This window comes from Henckelia pumila, chromosome 3 (genome assembly GCF_033568475.1).
Source record: "Henckelia pumila isolate YLH828 chromosome 3, ASM3356847v2, whole genome shotgun sequence".
Lineage (NCBI taxonomy): Eukaryota > Viridiplantae > Streptophyta > Magnoliopsida > Lamiales > Gesneriaceae > Henckelia > Henckelia pumila.
This window is the reverse complement of record NC_133122.1, coordinates 7,431,382-7,438,723: the sequence shown is the minus strand read 5'-3', so window position 1 is coordinate 7,438,723 and position 7,342 is coordinate 7,431,382.

Sequence of the window (7,342 nt, the reverse complement as noted above, 5' to 3'; positions counted from 1 at the left end):
GATCGTATCGCTCGACTTGAAGAGATGGTGGAATCCCTCCAAGCTTGCATCGAGGGGATGCGCGAAGATAGACGCTGTGCAAACGAGTTGCTACCATGGATGGAGGAAGCCAATCCGTTTAAAGCTCCTAAGATCGAGTTGCCTAAGCCAATGAGCTTTGGTGGAAAGAGGGATACCAAGGAAGTCGAGAACTTCTTGTGGAAAATGGAAGTTTACTTTTAAGGTCACAAATTACAAGATGAGACGACCAAGGTACGTACCGCTACTTTGTATCTTACTGATACTGCAATGTTGTGGTGGCGTCGCAAGCATGCGGACATAGAGAAAGGGTTGTGCCGAGTCGATACATGGGAAGAGTTCTCAAAGGAACTCAAGCGCCACTTTTATCCTGATAATGTGGTATAAGAGGCTCGTAAAAAGCTAAGGGAGCTAAAACATTGCACAACAATCCCTGAATATGTCAAGGAATTCACTACTCTTTTTCTTCAAATTCCAAAGATGGATGAAGAAGATCTCATCTTCCACTTCACCGATGGGTTACAACATTGGGCCAAGCAAGAGCTACAACGACGAGATCTCAAAACTAGGATGATACTATTGCCGCCGCCGAATCTTTGTCCGAGTACCAACGTAGCAACGATGGTTTCAAGCAAAAGAAAGATTTAAGCAACTCGGGCAAAGGTGGGGGAGAAAAGAAGGAGTTCAAGAAGAGCTACTTCCAAGCTAAGACTGGCGACAAGAGGCCCGGGGACAAATGCAACGACTATGAAGACAAGAAAAAGGCTGTTGTCCCTAAAGGTGGTTGTTTTGTATGCAAAGGGCCTCATGCAATGAGTAACTGCCCAAAGCTCGGTTCTTTGTCGGCCATACTTGAAGGCGGGTGAAGTTAATGGTGCGGAGGCCGAACTCATGGGATCCGTCAAATCCTAAATGCTTTGAAAGCCAAGCCATTGACCACTACATCAAGCAAGGGGCTCATGTACGTGGAAGCAAAGATCAATGGCAAACTTACTAAGGCAATGGTTGACACCAGAGCCACCACAACTTCATTACTGAGAGTGAAGCAAAACGCTTGGGATTGCATGGCACTCAAGGTGCAGGATGGAACAAGACTGTGAATGCATCCGCTCGACGACTACATGGAGTTGCTAAGGATGTTGAGCTATCCTTGGGTACGTGGCACGGTCGAGTGGACCTCTCAGTGGAACCCCTTGACGATTTCAACTTCGTGCTGGGCATGGACTTCTTAAGAAAGGTAAGTGCTATTCCGATGCCTTACTTAGACTCTATGTGTATAATGGAGAAAGGGTCTCCATGCATGATACAAGCGACAAGTGCTCCACCCGAGGCAAGTCCAATGAAGCAATGTCGGCTATGAAAGTAGCCAAAGGAGTGAAGAAAGGCGAACCCACGTTCTTGGCCACGTTACACTCGGGTGATGGCCTTGAAACTCCTTTGTTAGAGGAAGTTCCTACTAACATAAAAAAGGTTCTGGATGAGAACCAAGACGTGATGCCGGCAAAATTACCTAAGGATTTGCCACCACGGAGAGAAGTCGACCACAAGATCGAGTTGGAACCCGGTGCCAAGCCGCCCGCCATGGCACCCTATCGCATGACACCGCCCGAGCTAGAGGAGCTTCGGAAACAACTCACTGAGCTACTGGATACCAAACGTATCCGACCATCTAAAGCACCATATGGCGCTCCCGTACTTTTTCAAAAGAAGCAAGATGGCTCATTGAGGATGTGTGTGGACTACCGGGCGCTTAACAAGGTAACAATAAAAAACAAGTACCCCATCCCATTGATAGCTGATTTGTTTGATCGTCTTGGTCAAGCCAAGTACTACACAAAGATGGATTTACAAAAAGGGTACAATCAAGTTCGAATTGCCGATGGGGACGAGCCCAAGACAACATGCATCACTCGATATGGATCTTTTGAGTGGCTCGTCATCCCATTTGGCCTAACCAATGCCCGACAACATTCTGTACACTCATGAACAAGATCTTCCACCCTTATCTTGACAAGTTCATGGTGGTGTACTTGGATGTCATAGTCATCTATAGCCACACATTGGAGGAGCATGCCCAACACCTCCAAACAGTGTTCCAAGTCTTACGAGAGAACGAGCTCTATGTGAAGAAGGAAAAGTGTTCTTTTGCGCAAGAGACGGTTCAATTCTTGGGGCACACTATTGAGCATGGGAAGCTGAAAATGGACGAAAGCAAGGTTCGTGCCATCATGGATTGGGAACCGCCAACCAAGGTAACCGAACTCCATTCTTTCCTTGGGCTAGTTAATTACTATCGCAGGTTCATAAGAGGGTATTCCGCTAGAGCGGCACCGCTGACGGATCTTCTTAAGAAGAAACCGACCATGGGGATGGTCGGACGCATGTGCCAAAGCCTTTGATGACTTAAAGGCAGCGGTAAGCAAGGAACCTGTCCTAGCTTTGCCAGACTTTGGCAAAGAGTTTTGAAGTGCACACAGATGCTTATGATTTTGCTATTGGGGGAGTTCTAATGCAAGAAGGGCACCCCATAGCCTATGAAAGCCGGAAGCTCAACGAGACGGAGAAGCGATACACGGTACAAGAGAAGGAGATGACCGCCATCATCCACTGCCTAAGGGTGTGGCGACATTATTTGTTAGGGTCTCGGTTCTCCGTCAAGACTGATAACATTGCCACTAGCTACTTTCAGAGTCAGAAGAAGCTTAGTCCCAAGCAAGCTAGGTGGCAAGACTTCTTAGCCGAGTTCGACTTTGTGCTTGAGTACCGGCCAGGCAAAGCCAATGTAGTTGCCGATGCGCTAAGTCGGAAAGCAGAGTTGGCATCTATTAGTACTGCCTTAGGTGACCTGCCAGCACACATCAAAGAAGGATTGGAGCATGAACCCATGGCCAAGGAGTTGACCAAGCTTGTCAAGCAAGGGAAGACTCGGCAATTCTGGCTTGAAGATGGGCTTCTATATACAAAGGGACGTCGACTCTATGTGCCAAAGTGGGGGAATCTGAGGAAAGATCTAATCGCGAGTGCCATGACACCAAATGGGCCGGCCATCCAGGCAAAAACGCACAAGGGCCTTGTTGGAAGCATCATACTATTGGCCGCAAATGAGAGACCAAGTCGAACTATATGTCAAGACATGCTTGGTCTGTCAACAAGACAAGGTGTGACAAAGCAACCGGCGGGACTGCATGAGCCACTACCTACTGCAGAGCGTCCATGGGAATCTATTACTATGGACTTCATTAGCGCCTTGCCGAAGTCCAATGGGTTTGGTTCGATCATGGTGGTGATCGATAGATTCACTAAGTATGGAACATTCATTCCATGCCCAAAGGATTGCACTGCCGAGGAAGCTGCAAGGATATTCCTCAAGAATGTAGTCAAGTACTGGGGGTTACCAAGACACATCATAAGCGACAGGGACCCTCGATTCACAGGCCGACTCTGGACGGAACTCTTCAAACTCCTTGGGTCGGAGCTACATTTCTCTACAAGCTTTCACCCGCAAACTGATGGCCAAACCGAGCGGGTAAATGCCTTGTTGGAATGCTACTGGAGGCACTTTGTGAGTGCCAACCAACGAGACTGGGCGAAGCTCATGGATGTGGCACAATTCTCTTACAACTTACAACAAAGTGAGGCCACTGGGAAGAGCCCATTCGAGCTAGTCAAGGGGCAACAACCGACTACTCCACATACATTGCAAATATCTTTTAAGGGACAAAGCCCCGCCGCGACAAAGATGGCTAAGTGTTGGAGCGAGCACATGGACTTGGCGCAAGTACACTTAGAGAAGGCCCAACAGCGCATGAAGAAATGGGCCGATGCAAAGAGAAGGCAACAAGAGTACTCCATCGGAGATGAAGTACTCATCAAGCTCTTGCCACATCAATTTCAAAGCCTTCCGAGGGATACACAAGGGTCTAATCCGGAAGTATGAAGGACCCTTTACGATAATTGCAAGGGTTGGGAAGGTATCCTATCATCTCGACCTCCCCAACACATTGAAGATTCATCCGGTCTTCCATGTGAGCATGTTAAAGCCTTATTATCCAGATGAGGAAGACACTAGCCGAGGCGATTCTCACCGAGAACCTCCTGTAGTAACAACTTCCTTTGACAAAGACGTTGAAGAGGTGCTTGCCAAACGCATTGAGCGGAGACGTGGAGTGCAACCCAGCACTCAATATCTGATCAAATGGAAGGGATTGCCAAAGTTCGAGGCAACATGGGAAACAAAACATGACTTGTGGCAGTTCAAAGAACTACTCCATCAATTTGAGGAGACGAGGGCGTCAGCCGAATAGGTGGGGGAGAATGTCACAACCAACCTTCTTTCACATTTCGGAAGATTCTAGAGCTTGGTGCAAGGTAGAGGTTGTTCATTTTATAGATGTCTCTACAATATTCAAGATATAGGCTTATGTAGAACTCTCTAGAATACACTTGTATATAAATGACTTGTATAGAAACTTGTAGAAAGTAGACTCTAGATTAGTGTAGATGGAAGAATCTAGAATCATGTAGATTGTAGGGAGCTCAACTATAAAATGGTGATAGCCCTCATTTGTAAACCACCAAGTTGGAAATCAATACAAAGTATTCTCCAAGCTCTCTTGTGTTCTTACTCAAACACTTACACACACACTTGTGCAACAAAGGGTGCTTTGCTAGTACTCGCGAGGGGCGTAGTCAAGGAGCAAAGGCCGCACGTGATCTTAGAAGGGCTAAGTCCGTGACACTATGCTCTGAATACATTAGCATGGGATAACATTATAGGATTTTGGTCCTATTACGTTGGCATTCGGGATCGGAGTAATGATTAACAGGGACAGTCGGGGGCATTAGTATTTCATAGTCAGAGGTGAAATTCTTGGATTTATGAAAGACGATCAACTGCGAAAGCATTTGCCAAGGATGTTTTTATTAATCAAGATCAAAATTTGGGGGCTCGAAGACGATCAGATACCGTCCTAGTCTCGACCATAAACGATGCCGACCAGGGATCGGCGGATGTTACTTTATGGACTCCGCCAGCACCTTATGAGAAATCAAAGTCTTTGGGTTCCAGGGGGAGTATGGTCGCAAGGCTGAAACTTAAAGGAATTGATGGAAGGGCACCACCAGGAGTGGAGCCTGTGGCTTAATTTGACTCAACACGGGGAAACTTACCAGGTCCAGACATAGTAAGGATTGACAGACTGAGAGCTCTTTCTTTTTTTTTTCTTGATATGAACACATATCAATAGATGGTAAATAAAGAAGTACAAATACACTGGGCATACCCAGGGATCCGAAATCAATGTATCAACAATAAAATCAAAATACTAAACAAACCCATACAAAAATAGCCAACCCAACCCAATACCTTTACATATAACCAGACAAACCAGAACTAGGTATGGAGGCTAGTAGGCCAATTGTTCTGAGTGCATTCAAGAGAGTAGCAGAGTGCAGCCAACCATCATATCCAGCTGGGCTCGAAGATTGGCGCCATCAAAGTCATCAACAGTAACTCTCGTAGCCGCAAACTAGGAGTAGAGGCTAGGAGGCCACACGATCTGAGTGTAACCATAAATACACGAAGCAATAGCAGAGGAAGATGTCCACGCAAATGCATGATGATAGGAAAGTCAAAGTATTTGCCAAACATCATGCACAGGGACGTACAACTACACTGGCATACCCAGGGATGTACAACTACACTGAGCATACTCAGGAACTTACAACTACTCTGGGCATACCCAAAAACCAGAAAACATTCAAAGATAGGACCCAAAATGTCAATGTAATAAAGCCAGAATGAAAGATAAAATCGAGCTATGCAGAGGCTAGTAAGAATGAGAGATCCTCAGTAAGCAAGTAGTACAATAGTATCAACTCAACCCCTCCTCAATCCATACAGTCAAGAGAGCTCTAGCAGATGTAAAAAGGAGCCATGCCGTAAATTTAGAGACTCAAGGCACGGTGAATGTGAATAATAATCTTTCTGATGATAGCATCAATATCAGGACGTTCAGCTTCAAAGATTGCTCAGTTCCGAGCCCCCATAAGTGGTACAAGACTGCAGCTACTCTGCCTGGTATCTCCTTTTGTTCATCATTTTTCCCCTGTAAAACCTGCGCATAAATCTAAGCAAACCCATCAAAGAACTAACCTGATATTGAATACCCAGCCAGTCCCACAATCGGGCCCAAATCCATCTTGAAACCGTACACTCGAAGAATAAGTGTTGCGCATCTTCAGTATGTGTTCCGCAAAACGCACAAGATTTGTCAGGGATATAAGGTTGCCGATCTTTGGTTAAGCATTTACCATGGGCAATAAGCCAAAAAATAATTCTATGTTTGGGAAGGATGTATGGTCTCCACACAATGGGCTTCCAAGGCCACCTCCCCTGGCCTATAAAGAAGCTGTTGTACAACTGAGCTAACCCATATTTCTTGCCAAACCATATCTCCAACTGAATAGCCGCCCCTTCCCAATTACCAAACTTAAGGGCCAATTCATCCCAGATCTCCACTAATTTCTTAATTAGGCTGGTATCATCTTTCCTGATTGTCCAATCCATGACATTATCCCAGTAGTAGTGGTTAATCCATTTTACCCACAGAGAATCTTTTTTCTTAGGGATATCCCAAAGCGTCTTTGCAAGCAACGTCTTATTCTAGATTCTCAAATCTTTAAGCCCCAACCCACCATCATTAATAGGAGAACAAACTTTACGCCAAGAGATAGGGGGGTGCTTGCTAGTCCACATAAAGCTTCTACATGTCTTTTCAATCTTGTCTATTACCCCGCAAGAGATAGGCAAGATAGAAAGCCAGAAACATTCCACACCCTGTACAATCGATCGGATCAGTTCCAACTTGCTGCATAGGAAAGGGTATGTCTGGGCCAAGCAGCCACTTTCTTGGCGATGGTTCCACCAACCCACTGTAGTCTCTCTCTGTCAATCGCCCTGCTGCCAAAGGGATTCCCAAGTAACGGAAGGGAAAGGAACCCTCTTGGTATCCACTCATCCTAATAATGTCCCTTCTAATTGGCTCCTTAACTGCTGCCAAGAAGATATTCTATGGGTGGTGGTGCATGGCCGTTCTTAGTTGGTGGAGCGATTTGTCTGGTTAATTCCATTAACGAACAAGACCTCAGCCTGCTAACTAGCTATGCGGAGGTGCACCTTCACGGCCAGCTTCTTAGATGGACTACGGCCTTTTAGGCCGCGGAAGTTTGAGGCAATAACAGGTCTGTGATGCCCTTAGATGTTCTGGGCCGCACGCGTGCTACACTGATGTATTCAACGAGTCTATAGCCATGACCGACGGGT